The 23,329-nt window shown below is 43.6% G+C and overlaps 1 protein-coding gene across 3 annotated transcripts in view; it reads left to right on the plus strand.

The window, feature by feature from the left end:
- Positions 1–2,018: 2,018 nt before the first annotated feature.
- Positions 2,019–23,329, plus strand: part of LOC122556264 (nipped-B-like protein) — a 536,293-nt gene continuing 514,982 nt past the window's right edge. For 2 of the 3 annotated variants that reach the window (XM_043702895.1, XM_043702901.1), the window contains exon 1: positions 2,019–2,372. The gene's annotated coding sequence lies outside the window, so the exon portion shown is untranslated. The remainder of the gene's footprint in view (positions 2,373–23,329) is intronic. The other variant, XM_043702914.1, reaches the window with a different exon arrangement.

A 23,329-nucleotide genomic window follows, 5' to 3' on the forward strand; every position in this document is an offset into this window, starting at 1 on the left:
ATTTTCCTGTATTTTACCTACCATTATCCTTTCATGGTCTCATTTTGTTCTCCTACTGTCCTTTTTAAATTGTCCATTGCACATTCGGTATTCCCCTAGAACCTCTGCTGTTATGAGCACTTGGTATCTGCCAAAAGCCTCCCTTGAGAGAGTCGACGTTTCGGGCAAAACCCCTTCGTCAGGGACCTGCACCTCGGATGCTGCCTGACCTGCTATGCTTCTTCCCCTTTTGTCTTGCCGACCAGAAAAAACTCAAGTTATTCTACCCGCTGTTTCCTATTAGATATTAGATCCTCTATCCACGTTAATTGCGCCAGAAACTCTTCTTTTCTGTTTTAACATTCAACGTTGTCAGCAGTCTCTTGGAACGTTTATCATTCTCAAACTAAGAAGCTCCGTGTGGCTGATCATGGGCCCTGGGTCCTTGTGCGGCTGATCATGGGCCCTGGGTCCTTGTGCGGCTGATCATGGGCCCTAGGTCCTTGTGCGGCTGATCATGGGCCCTGGGTCCTTGTGCGGCTGATCATGGGCCATGTCCTTGTGTGGCTGATCATGGGCCCTGGGTCCTTGTGCGGCTGATCATGGGCCCTGGGTCCTTGTGCGGCTGATCATGGGCCCTGGATCCTTGTGCAGCTGATCATGGGCCCTGGGTCCTTGTGTGGTTGATCATGGGCCATGTCCTTGTGCGGCTGATCATGGGCCCTGGGTCCTTGTGCTGCTGATCATGGGCCATGTCCTTGTGCGGCTAATCATGGGCCCTGTGTCCTTGTGCGGCTCATCATGGGCGGGTCCTTGTGCGGCTGATCATGGGCCCTGGGTCCTTGTGCGGCTGATCATGGGCCCTGGGTCCTTGTGCGGCTGATCATGGGCCCTGGGTCCTTGTGCGGCTGATCATGGGCCCTGGGTCCTTGTGTGGCTGATCATGGGCCATGTCCTTGTGCGGCTGATCATGGGCCCTGGGTCCTTGTGTGGCTGATCATGGGCCATGTCCTTGTGCGGCTGATCATGGGCCCTGGGTCCTTGTGTGGCTGATCATGGGCCATGTCCTTGTGCGGCTGATCATGGGCCCTGGGTCCTTGTGTGGCTGATCATGGGCCATGTCCTTGTGCGGCTGATCATGGGCCATGTCCTTGTGCGGCTGATCATGGGCCCTGGGTCCTTGTGCTGCTGATCATGGGCCATGTCTTTGTGCGGCTAATCATGGGCCCTGGGTCCTTGTGCGGCTGATAATGGGCTCTGGGTCCTTGTGCGGCTGATCATGGGCTCTGGGTCCTTGTGCGGCTGATCATGGGCCCTGGGTCCTTGTGCGGCTGATCATGGGCCCTGGGTCCTTGTGCGGCTGATCATGGGCCCTGGGTCCTTGTGCGGCTGATCATGGGCCCTGGGTCCTTGTGTGGCTGATCAAGCAGATTCTAGAGCCACATCTCCGACCACACATTTGGCAGTTGGAACTGGTCCTTGGTTTTGAGATCGCTGGTATTCCCTTCTTAGGTTCATTTTTGTATTTCCTCTTGCCAACGGTGTTCTAAACAAAACTTTGATGTGGGACCTTATCAAATAGTTTGGTAAATCCAAGCCCACCACAACGCTTGTTACTTCGTCCAATATCGCATAATTCATAATACTTTTGAGTTTTGCGTCATCCTCAACTTTGACCATGGCTTTTGATTCAAACCTCAGTGGCACATTCCAATTCTGGGTGTGATACAGACTCTCGTCCCTGACTTATTGAGGGGACCCAGCAGGTTGAAGATCGCCTTGACACTCAGTTATACTCAGGAGAGGCCGGGGGACGCCGGACACTGGGGTCAGCCTGATGACCCGTGACAGACGGAGGACCTTATCTTTCGGCCGCCACGAAACGCGCCAAAAGCACGTGCAAACTGCCGGCCACAAAATAGCTGCGCCTGCGCGGCGAGCCGGTACGGAGGCGTGCACGCGTAGTTTGAGGGAGCGCGCATTGTATAGGGAGCGCGCGGAGCCGCTGCAGCCGGAAGTGATCGCGTTTGGCGCCTTCTTCCTCCCTCCGCTCGCGCTGGTTTCGTTCACTTCCGGTCGGCATTTTGTCTGCGAGAGAGGAATCGCCTTCGAGGCTGAACTGGAGTTTCCGCCGCTGTTCGCCACCTTTACCCAGGCTCACAGAGCCAGGCTGCTTCGCCGAGGCTGCTATCTAGGAAGCCAACGGCTCGCACGGTCGACAGGCTGAGGCGGGGGACGGACGGACGGGCGGGCGGGCGGGGGAGGGAGCGCGCCGCCACTTCACGTCCCTTCATGTCCGCTCGGTGTTTGTTGTTCTGCCCGCCACCCTCTTCACATTCCCGGAGCCAGCGACTCGCATCGACATCAGTATCGACAACGGCTTCTTCGTTGAGGTAAAATCCAAGGACAACATTATTAAAATTCGAGATCTATCTTGTGAGCTCCAAGTAGCGGGCAGGGCGAGCAGACGAGGCCGCGGATTGGGGCCTTCTCGGGCATTTTAGCAGCTCTTGGGCCTTCTCGGCTTTCCCGTTGGCGAGGTTGACTCTGTGGAATGTTGCTGTGTGTCCTGCCGCGCCAGGCCGAATGAGGCCCGGCCTTGGAGGGGTGGCGGGGGGGGGATGGGGTTTTGTCGGGCCCTGCCTCAGGCCTAAGGAAGAGCTGCGGATCTATGCGCGGGCTGCGGGCGCTTTTGGCCATCGGAGAGTAGCTGTGAGAGGGTGAGGGGTGGGTCTGATGAGAGATGATCTGAGCCGGCTTGGAGGCCGCCTCGACTGGCGGCGATCGAGTGAAGCCGGGGCACTCGCCTGAGTTAACAAAGGCGGGGGGTTGGGGGGGTGGGTGCGGTAGGTCTTGCCAGTGGCCCGGAGAGGCGTTACGGGAAGCTGTTGGAGCCTGATTCAGTCTCCTTTCCTTCCTCTTGCGCTTGGGGCCTAGCCCGGTATGTGGGGCTAGTTCCAAACGACAGCGGCTCTCAGCGTTTTTGAGAAGAGAGGCTGCTTGGGGAGTGTGATTTACTGAGGCCTGATTGTAAAGCCCAGCAGAACATCGCCTGAATGCCGATGTATCGAGTGTCCGGGTTACAAATTGAAGTTATGGTAGATTTCGGCACCAAAACCTGTTTTATTAGTTTAGAGGTAGAAACATAACAGCCGACTTTTTAATGCTGGTAAGCATGAGCTGTTTATAATCAGTTGTCAACATGAACTACCTGCTGGAGATATCTGTTAAGCAGATCCTCCTATGTAACTTTCTAGTGAAGATCGGACATGGTTCTTTCTGCCAACCGTAGGAATAGGAAGAAAGATATTGTTTATTTTGTTATAAACTTTGTGATACTGCTCACCTTGCAGCTGTTAACTTGGTTGATAATTGAAGTAAAAATCGCGTGTGTTTCATTATCTTGCATTTTTGTTACCGGTGTGTCTCCCATTCGATCCTCAGAATCGTGATGGTTGATGTAATGGATCTAAATAACTTCATGAAATCAGTTACGATGTTTCCTAAAAATGTTTGCATAAATATACTATCTTGAGATTTTATTGTTGCAAGTATTCACATCTGTTGATGGGTGTGTAGTTCGTGTTCAGTGGCCGGGCGCTGGTGCGTCATTGCTTTACTTGTGTGGGCGAAACTATTGTATCGACACTTGACAGATAGTATCCTTCAATGTATATGGATGCCGAGTCTCTGTTTGCAAACACTGAAGCTTTAATTTGTGCTGTATCTGTTCAGGATGGTAATGGCAACTTCAAATGTGTAGGACAGTCAATAGGTTTTATCAGAATCTTATGTTAGATCTTTCTCTGACACTGGTATGACCCCACGTCCTGGGATTAAACTATGTTTGGAAAGAGTGAGCAGTTGTTACATTTGACACATTTTATGTAACTTACGAACTAGTTATTGTTTTATTTTCTATTTAACATTAAAATGAAGCTTGTGAATTTGGAGGAAATGCTTAAAGCATGTATGTGCTTATTACTTGTGATTCAGTTTGTAAACAAAACATGTAACATTCAGCCAACAGGGCTGAATTTAAAAGTATCACAATTTGCTTTGCTGTTTTTCTGTAGAATTTTTTTATATTGAGATAAGTCAATAGTACTCCCTAAAATGGTAGCTGTTATTGGAAATGTTTTTAATGCTGCAGCATGTGTGAATAAACGCTTCAATATGAGATTGTAAAGAATTCATTCACGATATGTGGGTGTTGGTGGCTGCACCAGTATTTATTTTCTATCCCAGTAGATACACTACATTGCTTTGACTCTGGAGTCACATGCAAACCAGACCAGTTAAGGATGACAGTTTACTTCCCAAAAGGGTGTTAGTGAAACGTAGAACCCGTATAGTATGGAAACAGGCCATTGGTCCATCGAAGAAGGGCTAATGCCCGAAACGTCGATTCTCCTGTTCCTTGGATGCTGCCTGACCTGCTATGCTTTTCCAGCAACACATTTTCAGCTCTGATCTCCAGCATCTGCAGCCCTCACTTTCTCCTCATTGGTCCATCGAGTCCACACCAACTCTTCTGAGGTGCATCCTACCCCCCTACCCTGTCCCTGTAACCCTCCATTTACTGTGGTCATTCCACCTAACCTGCACATCTTTGGACTGGATGAAACTGGAGCACCTGGAAGAAACCCATACAGAGACCGGGAAAATGTGCAAACTCTACACAGTCAACTGAGGCTTGAATCAAACCTGAATCCCTGGTGCTGTGAGGTACGAGTGCTAATTATTGAACCACTGCACTGCAATCAAATAGGCTATTCCAGCGGTTGACAAGTATTTTTGTGTTGAATTAAATTCCACCATCTACTATGGTGGGAATCAAAGCTAAGTGCCCAGAACATTACCTGGGTCTCTGGATTAATCAAGCAGCAATAATATCACTATACCATTGTTTTCCCGTGAGGATTTTAGCAGCGTTACAAGGCAGTAATACAATAGTATACAGTAATACTAATTATGTCAGAGGGGAGGCAGCAGCGTAATGGTATTATTGTTAGATGATTAATCCAGAGACCCAGGTAATGTTCTTGGATCCTGGTTTGAAACCTTGCCATGGCAAATGGACTTTGAATTCAATGTTAAAATCTGGAACTAAGTTGTCTACTGATGACTGTGAAGCTGTTGTCTTTTGGCAGGGAAAAAGCAGCATCTGATTCATTAATGTCCTTTAGGGAAAGAAATCTGCTATCTTTACCTGGTCTGGCCAGTGTATGATTCCAGACCCACAGCAATGTGGCTGACTTTTAAGTCCCTCTGGGCAATTTAGAGTGGGTAATTAATGCAGTGACGCCCACACTCCATGAATGAATTTGTTTGAAAAATGATACCAGATCAAATGGCCATGAGTGTCTGTGGAACTCAAGTTTTAAATTGGCTATGTATTTGTTAACTTATTCATTATTTATTTTAAATTGATTAGCTGTGGGAAACAGTGAATGGTGTGTAATTGTATGTAGAGAAGGAAGAAATACAAAATCTTCCTAATGAAGAGCTTTTGCCTGAAACGTCGAACTTTTTTTTTATTTTTTGTTATTTTTTTTCCCTGCTCCTCGGATGCTGCCTGACCTGCTGTGCTTTTCCAGCACCACTCTGATCTAAACTGAATCTTAAGAGTTGAGGGAGTCTTGAGATTGCATTTTGGTAACGTAATTTGCATCACCAGTAGTGAATTGAATGTTGATTCATCTTAATTTTTAAGAATCCAGTGATGGTTTTAGTTAACTGATCTATTATAATTTCATGAAGCAACACAAAAGGCTGTCCTGATAAGTTTGCCAAGTATAGTCCCGAATATGAAAGAGCAGATTCACACTCAGCTTTGCTTTCATCAGTTGTGTGGAAACCTTGTACGAGATACTTCAGATTGTGTCTAAACTGGTGAAGCACCAGGGCAAGTTGCATTGTCAAGGTTACCATTCTTTCGGATGGCATTATCTAGTCCTGCAATGCTATTTGCCGGATTGCTGAGTATAGGTTTACTGTTTCTCTGCATTACAATAGTGACCACACTTCAAGTGATTGGTTACTAGATGCTTTGAGGTGCTTGAAATGTGAAGAGGGAAGAAATTCGTTTTATATCTTAAATTCTGTCCCACTTACAGGTGCTGAGTAACTTCATCATGATTGGGCGTTTCTTAATGCTTACAGGCTAACAGAAAGTAGCAGGTTTCTGTTTTTGATCATCCTCCATTGAATCTTATAACTTAATAGATGTAGGTATGATTTATATGCTACAGTTGATGAACCTGCTGTTACTTTTTTCATGTCTTGCAATAAAATTCAAGGCAGGGTCATTTGATGTAGCTAGTGTCATTTTAAGCAGGAACTATGAACAGCAGGTCTTGTTCATTAATCAATTGGACCACATTGTGGGAGGATTGTGTAATACGGATGTCTTCAAAGAGGAGACTGGGTGCAAATCAAGTAAAGGGGAACATTTTACAGGACAGAAACCCAACTGAGCTGTCCATATAAATAGTGGCCACTGTTGGTTTCCTTGTAAGCTGGTCCAAAAGATTGTCAAATTGGCTTGGTCATAGAAGACAGAGGGTAGTTATGAAAGGGTGTTTCCTGACTGGAGGTCTGAGTTCTGGGACTTCTTGTTTCTAATATAAAAAATTGGAGTTGTGGATATTGAGGAAGGTTGTCAAAGGTTATAGTTGGAAAGTTAGATCGAGAAATGGCAGATGGAGTTGAATCCAGAAAGTGTGAGGTGATACCAAATGGATGAGGAAAGGATACTGTAATGGCAGGAGCCCTGACAGCAACGATAAATAGATGTACCTTGGAGTGCAAATCCATTTGCTCCCTGAAAGTGGCGAGATAGGTGGAGGGAAAAGTACTTCTGAGGAAATGGGGAGATTGTGGAAGCACTTTGACAGACTGGGCAAAAAAGTAGCAAATGCAATGTGGGAAAGTGAGGTTATGCACTTTGCTTGGAAAAACGGAGGTGTAGACTATTTTCTAAATGGGAAAGGTTTTAGAAATCTGAAGCAGAAAGGGACTTGTCGTTGGTCAGGATTTTCTTAAAGTAACCATGCAGCTTCAGTTGAAGTTGAGAAGGCAAATATAGTGTTGGCATTTATTTCAGGAGTCTGGATGTACTGGTCAGGCATATTGTAAGCTATTTTGGGCCCCATATTTAAGGAAGGATGCGCTGGCATTGGAGGGTGTCCAGAGGAGGTTTGAAGACTAAACATGGATCACAGTTGGAGTGATGAGAACCCTGTGTCTGTATTCCAGTGGAGTTTAGAAAGATGAGGATAATGTCACTGAAACTTGCATAAAAAAACTGAGGCCTGGATAGAGTGGAGGTGGGATGTTTCTTCAAGTAGGAGATACTAGGACCCGAGGAGAAGACCCTTTTACAACTGAGATGACAAAAGGCCAGAGGAGTGGGGAATCTATGGAACTCCTTGCTGCAGAAGGCCATGGAAGCTAAGTGGTTGTGTGTATTCTTGATTAGTATTGAGTAAAGGGGAAATGGGGTCGAGATTAGAGTGGTGCTGGAAAAGAACAACAGGTCAGGCAGAGTCCAAGGAGTAGGAAAATCTAAGTTTTGGGTAGGAGCCTTTCATCAGGGCTTTCTGCTGTGCTTTTATAGCACCACTCTAATCTTGACTCTAATCTCTAGCATCTGCAGTCTGCACTTTTGCCTAAAGGAGAATGGGGTTCAGTTGTGTGTATTTGAGACAGATTCTTGATTAGTATGAGTAAAGGAGAATGGGGTTGACAAACATATCATCTTTGGGTTTGCTCCGTCATTTGGTCAATGGGCTGATTAATGTAATTATGTTCAAATTTCTTAACCACTTTTGGTAACACAAGTGGAAAAGATGGTAAAGAAAATGCAAGTATGTCGTGCACTATCAGTCAGCGCGTTGAGTATAAAAGTTGGCAAGTAGTGTTGCAACTGTGTAAAACTTTTAGGCCATGTTTAGAACACAGGTTGTTCTGCCATTGCATGTGTTTTGTTAATGTGAATTTACTGTAACACAATTGATCAATTGGGGTGCTGTTTCTAAAGTGTGAACTTTTAAAACATGTTAGTTGTAATGTGATTATATGACCAACACTTTAAACACTATTTTTAAAATGCAATTTTTCTATAATGGGTTGCACAAGAACGTAACCATTGCATTATAGATGAACTAACTATACTGTATGCTTGATTTGGAGATGCCGGTGTTGGACTGAAGGAGCGTCGCTCCGAAAGCTAATGTGCTTCCAATTAAACCTGTTGGACTATAACCTGGTGTTGTGTGATTTTTAATACTGTATGCTGTTCTGGTCATTGTGCTGGAGAAAGGATGTGGAGGCTATGCAAAAGAGATTTGACAGGATATTGCATGGTTTGGATTTTATTAGCTGTAAGGAGAGGTTGGGCAAACTTGGATTGTTTCTGCAAGGCTGAAGAGGTGACCCAATAGAAGTATATAAAATTGAGGTGTGGATAGTTGGAATAATCTTTCTTGTGTAAATGTCAAATACAAGGGTCATTGGTTTAAGCTGAGATGAAGTCCAAAGTAGCTGTGAGGCAAGTTTTTTTGTGATTTGATGCCTGGAACGTGCTGCCAGTGAAAGAGATAGATGGTGCTATGGCATCTGCTTCTAAGAGGCATATAGACAGACACGTGAACAGGTGTATGGATCACCTTCAGGCAAATAAGATTTAGTTTGGAATGGCGTCATGGTGGACCAAAATGCTTGTTCCTGTGTTGTGCTGTTTTATGTTCTAATAGCATGTCAGAGGCTAGGAATGACCTGGTGAATAATTCACCAGGCTGACTCTCTCTTAAACCTGTCCATCTACAAGGCACAGGTCATATTTATGTTGGAGCAACCCCCTCCCGGCACGATTGGGTTCAGTTCTAACAGCACTCAAAGCTTAACATTATCTGGGGCAAAACAATTTGCTTGATTGGTACTGCGTCCACTTTCTCTATCACTAGTACTCAGTAGCAGCGTTATGTGCTATCTATAACATGTGGTACAGAAATTTACCAAAGATCATTTGACAGCACACAGGGGTAACCCCACAATTGCTTCCATCTAGAAGGATGAGGACAATAATACTTGGGAAGCACTACCACTTGGAAGTTCCAAACTTCTCTCAATTCTGATTTGGAGATGTATTGCCATTCTTTCACTGTCACTGAGTGGAAGTAGTGAAATACCCTCCTGAAGGCCAAGTGGGTTTATCTATGGCATATGGATTGCAGTGGTTCAAGAGTGCAGGTCACCTTTTTAAAAGGCAACTGGGGATCAGCAATAAATGATGGACAACCTGGGAGACTCGTCCCACAAGTGATGTTTGTAAAAGAAAGGAACTTAAATTTGGGTCCTCTGGCCTCTACCATTGTACTACAACAACCTAAACTGGTATATGTTGGCCTAAATTGACCAGTTTCTGTTGAATTTTTGCTTTTGCTAGCTGGGGCAGTCTTACATTATTAAAAGAACGTAAGATATATAGATTAATCATACAATTTCCATTAAACTATGCAGTTTTTCAGGATTGTTTTGATAAAACATTTAAGTGAGAATTTTTCAAGCTTGCCTATTTCTTCTGGCTACTTAGATTCAGCAGCCAGCAATAAAACCTGCCATGCCAAATTTTAGTTCTGTTGAAAAATTCTACTTGATCTTCATTAACATCTGTTTAAAATGATGGTCTCTAATTCGAAGATTTTCAGTGCATGGCTCTAGTATTCCTTTAATGTGTGTTTGAAACTGCACGCAGTATTCCAAATATGGTTTAACTACTACTACCTCATAACCTTTGCTACTTTTACTTTAGCCATTGCAATGTGTGCAGCTGCACTGTAGATCAGTTTCTCCACTTTTATGAATTCTGCCAATTACAGCAACTTCACATATTTCGTCTTAAATATATCCTTCCATACTTTCTTGCACTGAAATACATCTACCTGCCTTTAACCTATATTTTACCATATTGTCTCCTCTGTTCTGAACAAACCTAATTAAGTCTGTGGCAATAGGAAGGGAAAAGGGATGAGGTTCTGAAGGAAGAATGTAGAAAGTTAGGCAAGACTTTAAAAAGGAGATCCTCGAGGGTAGTAATATCTGGATTACTCACGTTGCTACGAGCTAGTGAGAGTAGGAATAGGAGGATAGAGCAGATGAATGCATGGCTGAGGAGCTGGTGCATGGGAGATGGGTTCACATTTTTGGATCATTGAAATCTCTTCTGGGGTAGAGGGGACCTGTACAAGAAGGATGGGTTGCACTTGAACTGGAAGGGGACTAATATTCTGGCGGGGAGACTTGCTGAAGCTGCTTGGGAGGATTTAAACAAGTAAGGGGTGGGATGGGGTGAGATCCAGGGAAATATGAGGAAATAAATCAGCCTGGGACTGGTACAGTTGGGAAAAGGAGTGAGTCAAACAATCCGGTCAGGAAGGAACAAAGCAGAAAACAAGGTGGGACTGACTTGGTAAAGGAGAAAGTGAGGACTGCATGTGCTGGAGATCAGAGCTGAAAATGTGTTGCTGGAAAAGCGCAGCAGGTCAGGCAGCATCCAAGGAGCAGGAGAGAGGGAGGAAGAGAGCTGCTTTAAGGAAGGCATCCTTGCAAGAGGATTCGCAGTAGGTTAAAATCTTCGAGGAGAAAGTGAGGACTGCAGATGCTGGAGATTGAAGGGCTCATGCACGAAATGTCGATTCTCCTGCGCCTTGGATGCTGCCTGACCTGCTGCGCTTTTCCAGCAACACATTTTCAGCTCTGCATTTATTTCAATGCAAGAGGCCTAACAGGGGAGGCTGACTAACTCGGGGCATGGTTAGGAACGTGAGACTAGGATACCATAGCAATTACAGAAACGTGGCTCGGGGATGAACAAGACTGGCAACTTAATATTCTGGTATACAAATGCCATAGGAAGGATAGAAAGAACGGGCAAGAGAGGAGGGAAGAGTAGTATTTTTGATAAGGAATAGCATTATGGCTGTAATGAGGAGGATACTCCTGGGAATACATCCAGGGATGTTATTTAGGTGGAACTGAAATAAAATGAGATAACGAGAGTCCAGACACAGTATATTCCTGTTAGGGTGAAAGGAAAAGCAGGTAGGTGTAGGAAATGCTGGATGACTAGAGAGATTGAGTTTGGTTAAGGAAAAGAAGGAAGCATATGTCAAGTATAAACAGGATAGATCGAGTGATTCCTTAGTATAAAAGCTGTAGGGGTATACTTAAGGCGTAAATCAGGAAGCACAAAAAGGGGACAGAGTGCTTTGTTAAATAGGGTTAGGGAGAATCCAAAGGGTTTTACAAACACATTAAGGGCAAAAGGGTAACTAGGGAGAAATAGGATCCCTCAAAGATCAGCGAGGTGGCCTTTGTGTGGAGTTGGGGGCGATATTAAACTAGTATTTTGCATCAGTGTTTACTGTGGAGAAGGACATGGAAGATGTAGATTGTGGGGAGATAGATGGTGACATCTTGCATATTTCAGAGGAGGAAGTGCTGGATGTCGTGAAACGCATAAAGGTGGATAAAACCCCAGGACGTGATCGGGTGTACCCTAAACTCTGGAAGCTAAGGAAGTGATTGCTGAACCCTTTGCTGAGATATTTGTATCATTGATGGTCGCAGGTGAGGTGCCGGGAGACTGGAAGTTGGCTAACATAGTGCCACTGTTTAAGAAAGGTGGTAAGGAGAAGCCAGGGAATTATAAACCGGTGAGCCTGATGTCGGAGGTGGGTAAGTTGTTGGAGGGAATCCTGAGGGACAAGATGTACATATATTTGGAAAGGCAAGGACTGATTAGGGATAGTTAACAGGGCTTTGTGCGTGGGAAATCATGTCTTTTGAACTGGATTGAGTTTTTGAAGAAGTAAGAGGATTAATGAGGGCAGAGCGGTGGACATGATCTATATGGACTTCAGTAAGGCGTTTAACAAAATTCCCCATGGGAGACTGGTTAGCAAGGTTAGATCACATGGAATACAGGATGAACTAGCCCTTTGGATGCAGAACTGGCTCAAAGGTAGAAGATGTGGTGAAGGGTTGCTTTTCAGACTGGAGGTCTGTGACCAATGGTGTGCCACAAGGATTGGTGCTAGGTCCACTACTTTTCACCATTTATATAAATGACTTGGATGTGGACATAGGTATAGTTGCAGGTGACACCAAAATTGGAGGTGTAGTGGACAGTGAAAAAGGTTACCTCCGATTGCAACAGGATCTTAATCAGATGGGCAAATGGGCTGAGGAGTGGCTTAATTTAAATAAATGCGAGATGCTGCATTTTGGGAAAGCAGATCTTGCAGGACTTGTACACTTAATGGTAAGGTCCTGGGGAGTGTTGCTGAATAAAGAGACCTTGGAGTGCAGGTTCATAGCTCCTTGAAAGTGGAGTCACAGGTAGATAGGATCGTATAGAAGACATTTGGTATGCTTTTCTTTATTGGTCAGTGTATTTAGTATAGGAGTTAGGAGGTCATGCTGCGGCTGTACAGGACGTTGGTTAGGCCACTTTTGGAATACTGAATGCAGTTCTGGTCTCCTTCCTATTGGAAGGATGTTGTGAAACTTGAAAGGGTTCAGAAAAGGTTCACAAGGATGTTGCCAGGGTTGGAGGATTTGAGCTATAGGGAGAAGCTGAAAAGGGCTGTTTTCCCTGGAGCATCGGAGGCTGAGCGGTGACCTTATACAGGCTTATAAAAACTTATGGGGGGCGTGGATAGGAGAAATAGACAAGGTCGTTTCCCTGGATTAGGGAACTAGAACTAAAGGGTATAGGTTCATGGTGAGAGGGGAAAGATATAAAAGGGACCGAAGGTGGCACAGTGGTTAGCACTGCTGCCTCCCAGCGCCAGAGACCCGGGTTCAATTCCTGCCTCAGGCAACTGACTGTGTGGAGTTTGCACGTTCTCCCCGTGTCTGCGTGCGTTTCCTCCGGGTGCTCCGGTTTCCTCCCACAGTCCAAAGGATGTGCAGGTCAGGTGAATTGGCCATGCTAAATTGCCCGTAGTGTTAGGTAAGGGGTAAATGTAGGGTTATGGGTGGGTTACGCTTCGGCGGATCGGTGTGGACTTGTTGGGCTGAAGGGCCTGTTTCCACACTAAGTAATCTAATCTAATCTAATCAAGGGGCAATGTTTTCATGCAGATGATGTATTTATGGAATGAACTACCAGAGGAAGTGGTGGAGGCTGGTACAATTGTCAGCGTTTAAAAGGCATCTGGATGGGTATATGAATAGGAAGGTTTTAGAGGGTTATGGGCTGGGTGCTGGCAGGTGGGACTAGATAGGGATACCTGGTCGGTGTGGCCAAGATGGACTGAAGAGTCTGTTTCCATGCTGTATATCTCTGACTCTAAATGCTAAAGGCGATGTAGTCCAAAGATACGGGGATCATTAATGTAGAGTGAACATGTACAAAATAGACCAACATTTTGTTAGCCTTGTCATATCTAGAGAGCCAGGGATATGGACAGGGGAATGTATTGTAAAAACTATGCTGTACCTGTGCACAACCTAGTTAAGTCAAAAAGAAAAGATTTCAGATTTGGTCCATTTGTGGGCAAACGAGTGAAACTCCAGCATTGTGGTGAAGGTGACTGCCCTTGACATCCAGGAAACATTTGACTGTGTGACAAGTTTCATTCCAAGCCACACATCCTTCTGACTTAGCTATATTGTTGTTCTTGCATTGTTGCTGGGTCAAAATTCCTGAACTTCCTTCCTAATATCTTTCTTGGTGTTGCTACGTCCAACAACAGCAGCACTTCTAGAAGGCAGCTCATCACGTTTTTTAGAGCCATCAGAAATGGGCAGTAAATGCGGACCCAACAATCAAAGCCAAATCGCATGGAGTAATGTAAAAGCAAATATTAATTTTGGGAGTGCGGGATCGATTTCTGAGAATCACACCTGGACTTCCAAAGGTTGAATAACATGGAGAGAGAACACACAACTCTGCAGATGGAATTGCGAGGTGGTGCATTTTAGAGGTTACAAGAGAAGGGAGTACCAATGAATGGTAGGATACTGCAAAGCTCAGAGGAATCTTAGGGTGCTTGTCCAGAAATCCCTGAGGATTGTTATAAGGCATGCAGGCCACTTATATTTGCCGTGACTGAAGATAAGGGCAAAGAGGCCATGTTGGGGCTGTATAGGACTTGGGTTAGGCCATAGCTGGAGTTTTGTGTGCGGTTCTGGTCAACACATTATAGGAAGGATGTATTACTCTTCAGGTGCTGAAGAAGAGATTCTCCAGAATGGAACATCATAAGCTATAATGAGAAAGGATAAAATGCTTTCTTTGGAGCAGAGGAAGTTGAGGCGGGACCTGATTGATAGTCTGGATGAATAAAAGCTGCTCTTACCCTTAGTCCAAGGGATGCGGTTTTAAGGTAAAAGACGGGAGATGTAGATCGGCTTTGAGGGGGATAAAAAGTTCATCCGGTGTGGTGGGACTCTGGAATTCATCTGTGATAGGTGAGACATGGAACCTCCTTTTTTTTTTGAACAATACTTAGGTGAGCACGTAGCAACCAACGTTAGAGGCTTAGTGCTGGAAAGTGAGACCAGTAATTTTGGCACTATGGACTTAATGAGCTGAAAGACCTAGTGTTTGTGATTCTATGATAACTGAAATCCTGTATCCTGAAATATAGGTTAAGGGATGATTTGATCGTTGAAGAGATTCTAGAACTAATTCCACTGGTTGAGGAGTTTAGGTTGGGGGGCATAAAGAAACAGTCTTTAATTTGAGGAGAGATTTTTAATTAAAAATGCGTTAAAGGGTTATGGAGACCCGCACGAAAGGAGAGTTGAGTCCAAGATGAGAGCAGCCATGATCATAGTGGTGGAGGCTTGAGAGACTGAATTGCCTACTTCTGTTCCAATTCTCATACAAGGTGATGAGTCCAAGTCATAAATCATCTTAGTCAATATCTTCCAATGGCATGATGTGGAAGTGCTGGTGTTGTTTTGGGGTGGGCAAGGTCAAAAGTCACATGACACGAGATTGTAGTTCAACAGGTTTATTTGAAATCGCAAGCTTTCGGTGCGCTGCCTCTTGCTCGGGCGAAGTGAGCCTTTCTAAATCTGTCAGTTCCACGAACAGAAAGATCAGTAGCCAGCGTTTGCAGGGTTGAGGTAATTAGCAAAAGAGCCAGAGCCACAGATGAACTCAAGTTTTCTCCTGGTTTTTTGTTTTATCGAATGTGCTTCCAGAAAGAGTATAGTAATTCAATAATTTTCAAAAAAGAATTGTGAATAATTGAAAATGAAATATTGCCGGATGTGAGAGAAGCTGTGGAGTGGGGCTAGTTCTGTTAGTCTTTTACATCAAGATGAATAGTCAGCTTGTTGAGCATTTGTATAAATTTTACAATTTATTTTTCCGTTCAACTTATGGTAAACACTTGAGAATATGTATTAAAAAGTATATTTAATTATGGATTATTGTTATACTATTAGCTTGGACAGAAGGTGCTTTCTTTAATCATTAATGTAATGTCAGCATCGTAACTGGGCAGCATTTATTTTCCATACCTTTTTTTGTCTTCATAAGTGGTTGTAAGCTGCCTCTTGACCTGCTGCAATCTATTTGACATAACATCTTTTAGTGAGAATGTTCTTGGGTTTTGACCCAGCGATGCCAATGAAATGGTGATTTTTGCTCCCAAGACAGGACAGTGAGTGGATTAATGGAGAACATGAAAGTGTTGGTGTACCCATGATGATTTTGCTCTTGTTTGTAAGATTGCAAGTGAGGATGTAACTATGAACATTATAATCAGAATACCACAGTCTGTTTGTGCAGAAGAAAGAGTGATTTTGTCCTCAGCGAATTATTTGTTTTGGTCAAGGTAATGGGCTAAAAGTTAATGAGCAGAATGTACCAGAAACGCTGTGGTTTGACTAAATAAGGTGCCTGGTCCTATTGGTTAAATCGGGGTTGTTAAAGGAAATGGGGATGGTGGAAAGGCCTTCCACTATTTTCCAATCGCCTCTTTCGTTGGGGGAGGAAAGAGAGAATGATTGACATGGGTGACACCCTTGTGACTAAAATAACTTGTTGATGTTTGGAGGAATGTATGCAAGCATGTGCTATTGTATGAATTCTATAATTGGTACAACAGAGAAGTATGAAAGTAAATGGCTTGTTAGCATTTATTGCAACAGGAATGAAGTAGATGACCAGAATATCATCTATTGTTGTATGACTTTTGGTGGAACTGTTTTATTTTAGTCTCCATATTTAAGTAAGGAGATGTGTGCAATTCAGAGAAAGTTCACTGCATTGGTCCCTACAGATGAGCAGATTACCTTTTGATGAGAGGCTGAGTACATTGGGAAAATATTCTTTAGAATTTAATGAGGTGATCTAATTGAAACCGCTCAACACAGCGCACAAAGGTTTGTTCTATTGACTAAGGAATCAAGAAGATGGCTACAATTGCAAGATAAAGGATCGATAATCTTAGAATTGAGACAAGAGGTATTGTCACCGAGGGTTGTGAATCTTTCAAATTTTCAACCCAGAGGGTTGCAAATGCTTCATTGTCTATCCCAGCCTTAAATATATTCATATCTTAGTGTCTGAGGGAAATAAGAATATTTGATAGCAGTTTCAAAAGTAATGACTGCTGGATAGAAAAAGCTTAAAGGAGCCGGGACAAGGGGGCATACATTTTAAAGTAATGTACAAAGGAAGCAAGAGTGATGTGAAGGGGGGGGGGGGAGAGAAACTTTTGTCACTAAGTGAGAATGCACTGCCTGGAAATGTGGAATGGAGGCATTCAAGATTGCAAAGGATGATTATTTGGATATAAAGGGTACAATTGTAATGGGGGGGCGGAGCTGGAGATTGGCACAAGGTAATGTTCTTTCAAAGAGCTGGTGCAGGAATAATGGGCCAATTAACTGCCTCCTTTACCATTAAAAACTCTGAATATGTGATTAAGAGTGGATATGATAGCAAAGCTGAAGACAAAGATCAGCTGCATTTGCATTGAATGGTGAAGCTATTTCCCCTATTTCTTTTGTTACAGCCCAATTAGCAAATGGGCAGTATGACTCTAGTCAGGGCAGTTCTCTGTGAAATAAGGTGGTGAATGGCTGTCACCTATTTTGTTGATTTAGTCAAACTTCCTGGTTTAAACTTTAACAAAGTCTGGCTGTTGACCATTAATCAGCATTAATGGTTGCATTTTTCATGCATTTTCTAGGCAATGCATTCCAGACACTAAACACTTACTGAATGAAGAAATATTTTTCTCGTATCATCCTTTCTTTGTTTGCGTGTCACTGTGAATCTACGCTTTCTTGTCTTTGATCCTTTTGTTAGCGAGGACAGTTTCTCCCCATCTACTCTATCCAGCCAAATCATGATTTTGGAAACTGCTCTGAAATATTCTTGTTTTCTTCAGACACAAAAATTGTCTATTCCTGCCTTAAATATATTCAATGAAGTATTTGCAATCCTTGGTAGAAAGTTCCAAAGATTCTCAGACCTACTTGAAAGCCTCGACCATTAAGAGTCCAGCTGCCAACCAATCAGTGCTGTACTCACATCTGTATAAATTTTGGTTTTCTCTTTTTGAATTTATATACTTGTGAAATATACTGATTGCATGACAAGTTGCAACAGGATTTTTCAGTAAAGATTTATTGCAGAAAGTAGGAGCTTATGGTGTGGGGTAGCATAAGAGCATGGAGGTGAGATTGTTTCTTTGCTGGAAAGCAACAGTTTGCCAGGATGTGACAGGTGAAGTTGTGCAAGGTCCTGTCCTGGATCCTCAACACTTTACAATTTAGAGTCATAGTGATATACAGCACATAAACAGACACTTTGGTCCAACTTGTTCATGCTGACCAGATATCCTAAACAAACTTCTGTTAACATTTCGCCCATATCCCTCTAAACCTTCCTATTCATATACCCATTCAGATGCTTTTTAAATGGTGTAATTGTACCAGCCTCCTCCACTACCTCTGGCAGCTCATTACATTTATGCACCACCATCTGCGCGCAAAAGTTGCTCCTTAGGTCCCTTTTAAAATTACCCTCTCACTGTACACCTATACCCTCTAGTTTTGGACTCCCTCACCAGGTATAGGACCTTGTCTGTCTAGCCTATCAATGCCCCTCATTATTTTTAAACCTCCATAAAGTCACCCCTCAGCCTCTGATATGCCAGGGAAATATCCCAGCCTGTTCAGCCTCTCCCCATAGCTCAAAACCTCCAACCCTGGCAACATCCTTCTAAATCTATTCTGAACCCTTTCAGGTTTTGCAGGGAGACCAGAATTGCACACAGTATTTCAAATGTGGCCTCACCAATGTACTGTATAGCTGCAACATGACCTCATATACTTGGTGTACTGACCAACAAAGACAAGCATATCAAACACCTTCACTATCCTATCTACCTATGACTCCTCTTTTAAAGAACTGTGAATGTGCACTCCAAGGTCTCTTTGTTCAGCAATACTCCCAGGACCTTGCCATGTAAGTGTATAAATCTTGCCCTGATTTGCCTTTCCAAAATGCAGCACCCCACATTTATCTAAGTTAAACTCCATCTGCTGCCACTTAGTCCGTTTGCCCATCTGGTCAAGATCCTAGTGTACTCAGCGATAAGCTGCTTTGCTGTCCACGATACCTCCTCATCTGTTGTCACCTGCAAAAATACTAACCATACCTCTTATGTTCACATCCAAATCATTTATTTAAATGACATTAAGCACTCGTCCTTGTGGCACACTGCTGGTCAGAGGCCTCCAGTCTGGAAAGCAACCCTAACCCTGACCTTCACCACCCTTGTCTTCTATCTTTGAGCTAGTTCTGTGTCCAAATGTGTTCTCCCTGTATTCCCTGTGATCTAACCTTGCTAACCAGTCTACCATGAAGAACTTGCTGAATACTTTACTGAAGTCCATATATATCATGTCCACAGCTCTGCCCTCATCAATCCTCTGTTTCTTCACAAACTTAATTTAGTGGTATATCAATGACATGGGTGAGGGAGCAAAGGCATGGCACTTAAATTTTCAGATTATGCAAAAGCTGTTACGAAGGGTGCAGTTTGGACTGTGAGTGTGTAAAAAGAGTCTGGAGGTGGAATATATTGTGGGAAAAGATTAAAAAATCTCAACACCAGGTTATAGTCCAACAGGTTTATTTGGAAACACTAGCTTTCGGAGTGCTGCTTCTTCATCAGGTCACAACCATCTAATGAAGGAGCCACGCTCTGAAAGGTAGTACTTCCAAATAAACCTGTTGGACTATAACCTAGTGTTGTGTGATTTTTAACTTTGCCCACCCCAGTCCTACACTGGCTCCTCCACGTCATTGTGGGAAAATGTAGAGTTCTTCACTTTGGATGACTAAGAGAGCAATATTATTTAAACAAAACATTTTGAGGTGTTGAAGGGATCTAGGTGCTGTCGTCCATGAATTTCGAAAAATTAGTATGCAGGTACAGCAAATAATTAACAAACCTAATTTATTGCAAGAGTAATTGCATTTGTGGGCGGCACGGTGGCACAGTGGTTAGCACTGCTGCCTCCCAGCGCCAGAGACACTGGTTCAATTCCTGCCTCAGGCGACTGACTGTGTGGAGTTTGCACGTTCTCCCTGTGTCTGCGTGGGTTTCCTCCAGGTGCTCCGGTTTCCTCCTACAGTCCAAAGATATGCAGGTCAGGTGAATTGGCCATGCTAAATTGCCCGTAGTGTTAGGTAAGGGGTAAATGTAGGGTTATGGGTGGGTTGCGCTTCGGCGGGTCGGTGTGGACTTGTTGGGCCGAAGGGCCTGTTTCCACACTGTAAGTAATCTAATCTAATCTAAAGCAAAGATGTTGTTTGAAATGAAACAAGGCCATGGTGACGTTTCATTTCAAATACTGTATACAGGTTTGTCTCCCTTATTTGCTTTAATTATCTCATACTCTGGGATTTGGTTATCTTGTTGGACTGGGTGGACAAAGTTATAAATCACACAATGCCAGGTTGTAGTCCAACAGGTTTATTTGGAAGCACTAGCTTTTTGAGCGCTGCTCCTTCAGGTGGTTGTGGCGTATAGGATCATAAGACAGAATTGTAGCAAAAGATTACAGTGTCACACAGTGATATGTTGAACAAACCTGGATTGTCAAGTCTTTCGTCCTTAGGAATGATTTGGAGGTGCTGGTGTTGGACTGGGATGTACAAAGTTTAAAAAAGTATGCAACATTACAACCTGGTTTTGTGTAACCTTTTTAGGATGCAGGTTTTGGTTCACTAATATGTAAATCCCAGAACTACTAAAGTCACTTTCTCGAGATAATTTAAGGTTTCAAAACAAAAGGTGACATTTCAGCTTAGACAATGCATTGAAGGCGTGAGGTCTCACAGTCTGTGTCCCAATTTAAGTCAGATTAGTTCTATTTCCAAAGGGGAATTTACAAAATACTACATGAAAGACTTAACAGGTTTGTTCAATATTAGATTAGATTAGATTTCCCACAGTGTGGGAGCAGGCCCTTCGGCCCAACAAGTCCACACCGACCCTCGGAAGAGTAACCCACCCAGACCCGTTTCCCTCTGACTAATGCACCTAACACTATGGACAATTTAGCATGGCCAATTCACCTGACTGGCACATCTTTGGACTGTGGGAGGAAACCAGAGAAAACCCACGCAGACACTGGGAGAATGTGCAAACTCCACACACAGTTGCCCGAGGCTGGAATCGAACCTGGTGCTATTAGGCAGCAGTGCTAATCACTGAGCCACCGTGCCACTGTATGACACTAATCATTTGCTCTAAATTGGGTCTTATACTCCACGACCACCTGATGAAGGAGCAGCACTCCAAAAGCTGGTGCTTTCAAATAAACCCGTTGGCCTATAACCTGTTGTGTGATTTTTAACTTTAAATGAGAATGTAGGTGCATTGGAAGCATTTTGGAAATGGTTTCCAAACTGATACCTGGATTGTGTGCCTCTGAGGAAAGATTGGAAAACTGGACTTTTTTTTTCTCTAGAGTTCAGAACCGTAAGGACTGATTTTGCTTGTTACGGCTCACTGGGTTAACATGCTGGAAATTGAGCCCCGCTGTTCTCAGTTGTCATAAAATTTAGCTTTTTAAAAAAGTGTGCAAAGTTTTTGAAGTGGTGAGGATGGGTGTCTTCAGAGGGATGGCAGAAATATGGCGGATGGAATATAATGTGGGAAAGTGAGGTTATGCACTTTAGTGAGAATAATAAAGGAGTTGAATATTATTTAAGTGGGGAAAGTCTGCAGACAACAGCGTAACAGGGATTTTGGAGTCCTCAAGTGTGATCCATGAAAAGTTAGCATCAAAGTTCAGTGGGTAATAAGGAGACTGTGATGACAGTTCAGAAGTCTTGGTTCTCAGTAACTGTTGAGATGATCGTTGACTTTTCTGCCGACCAGTACTGTGCTTGAGTCATCTTTCTTTGGTTGATTCCACTGTTTGTGGCCAAAGACAAGATGGAGTAGGAGAAAGTGAGGATTGCAGATGCTGGAGACCAGAATAGAAAAATGTGGTGCTGGAAAAACACAGGCCAGGCAGCATCCGAGGAGCAGTAGAATCGACGTTTCGGGCATAAGCCCTTCAGGAGGGCTGAAGCCCTGAAGAAGGGCTTATGCCCGAAACGTCGATTCTCCTGCTCCTCTGATGCTGCCTGGCCTGCTGTGTTTTTCAAGCACCACATTTTTCAGCCAAAGACCAGATGTCTGGTTACTTCAAGAAAAGTTTCTGATTAATCAATTTAAAAAATCAGTTTACAACAACTATTGCAGGAAAGAATAAACTGGTTTTCTTCGAGTTACTGATCAGTTTTGAATGCAGACTATTCTAAAGAAAAACTGAGCCACTGCAATACTGATCTGATTCTCAACTCTTATTCCCTGCCTTTCTTGCCCCCATAAACCCTTGATTCCCTTCATGATTTTAAAAAGCTGTCCATTAAGCTGAATATTTTTAATGGTCCAGTCTTGACAGCTCTCTCTGGTAATGAATTCACAGGTTCACAACACTCAGAAGAACTTCCTCCTCATCTCATTCTTAAATTTTGCGACCTCTCATTCTGTGCTTGCACTTTCTGGTTTTGCTGTATGAAGTTTTATAGGCTTCTGTTCTTGGGTATTCTGAAGCCAAAAGTGAATGAGATTGAAGAGAAATGAAAAACAAAATACAGCAAACTTTGTTTTAACTGGCACTCTTGGTAAACTGGCAAAAAGTTTATATTGCTCAAATATCACTATCTGCTACAATGTCTAACTATGTTGTAACTAAAGTATAAAAGTGACATGTATACCCCCACATTGTTTCTATTACTTATTTTGTGTTTTTACATTGATTTTAGGAGGTGGTTTGATGTTTTTGTATTGCTTAAGGAATGTTGATGTCTCAGAGCTTTGTTTGGTCAGGGTTTATTATGGTTATGCATATCTCTTGATTCATAAAGTCCTTCAGCATGGAGACAGGCTATTTTGGCCCAAACAGGCCACTGTGGCCCATGCTGACCCCACTTCCCTGCACTTGGCCCTTATCCTCTAATCTTTTCCCATCCATGTATTTGTCCAAATGCCTTTTAAATGCAGTTAATGTACACTCCTTAACCACTTCAGCTGGCAGCTAATTCCATATGCATACACCCACTCTGTTTTAAAAAAAAAATTGCCCCTCTGGTTCCCCTTTATTCTTTCCCCTCTAACCTTAAACTGATGCCCGCTACTTCTAGATTTCCCCATCCCCAAGAAAACAAACGGTGCATTCACCCTATCTATGCCTCTGACCTTATACACCTCTATAAGATTCCCCCTTAACCTCCACGCTGTAAAGAAAATATCCTAGCTTGTCCAACCTCTCCCTATAACTCAGATCACTGAGCCCAGGCAACATCCTTATAAATTTCTTCTTCACTCTTTCTGGTTTAATAATGTCCTTCCTATAGCAAGATGATCAAAACTGAACACAATACAGAGGAACCTCAATTATCCAAAGGACATGGGCAGGGAGTATTTCGCTCTGTTAATTGACATCCGGGTAATTGAATGTCGGATAGCATAGTTTAGCCAAGCATCGGGACATTGCGATCTTGCTGGATAATCGAGGTTCCTTTGTATTCTGAGTGTGGCCTCACCACTGACCTGTACAACTGGAGCGTTACTTCCCAACTTCTACACTCAATGCCCTGTCTGAAGGCCAGTGAGCCAGAGGCTTTCTTCACTGCCCTATCCACCTGTGACTCTACTTCCAGAGAACTGTGCACCTGAACTCCAACAACCCACTGTTCCACTACACTCGTTAAAACCCTACCATTCACCATGAAACAGATGAT

Source organism: Chiloscyllium plagiosum, chromosome 2 (assembly GCF_004010195.1).
Source record: "Chiloscyllium plagiosum isolate BGI_BamShark_2017 chromosome 2, ASM401019v2, whole genome shotgun sequence".
Lineage (NCBI taxonomy): Eukaryota > Metazoa > Chordata > Chondrichthyes > Orectolobiformes > Hemiscylliidae > Chiloscyllium > Chiloscyllium plagiosum.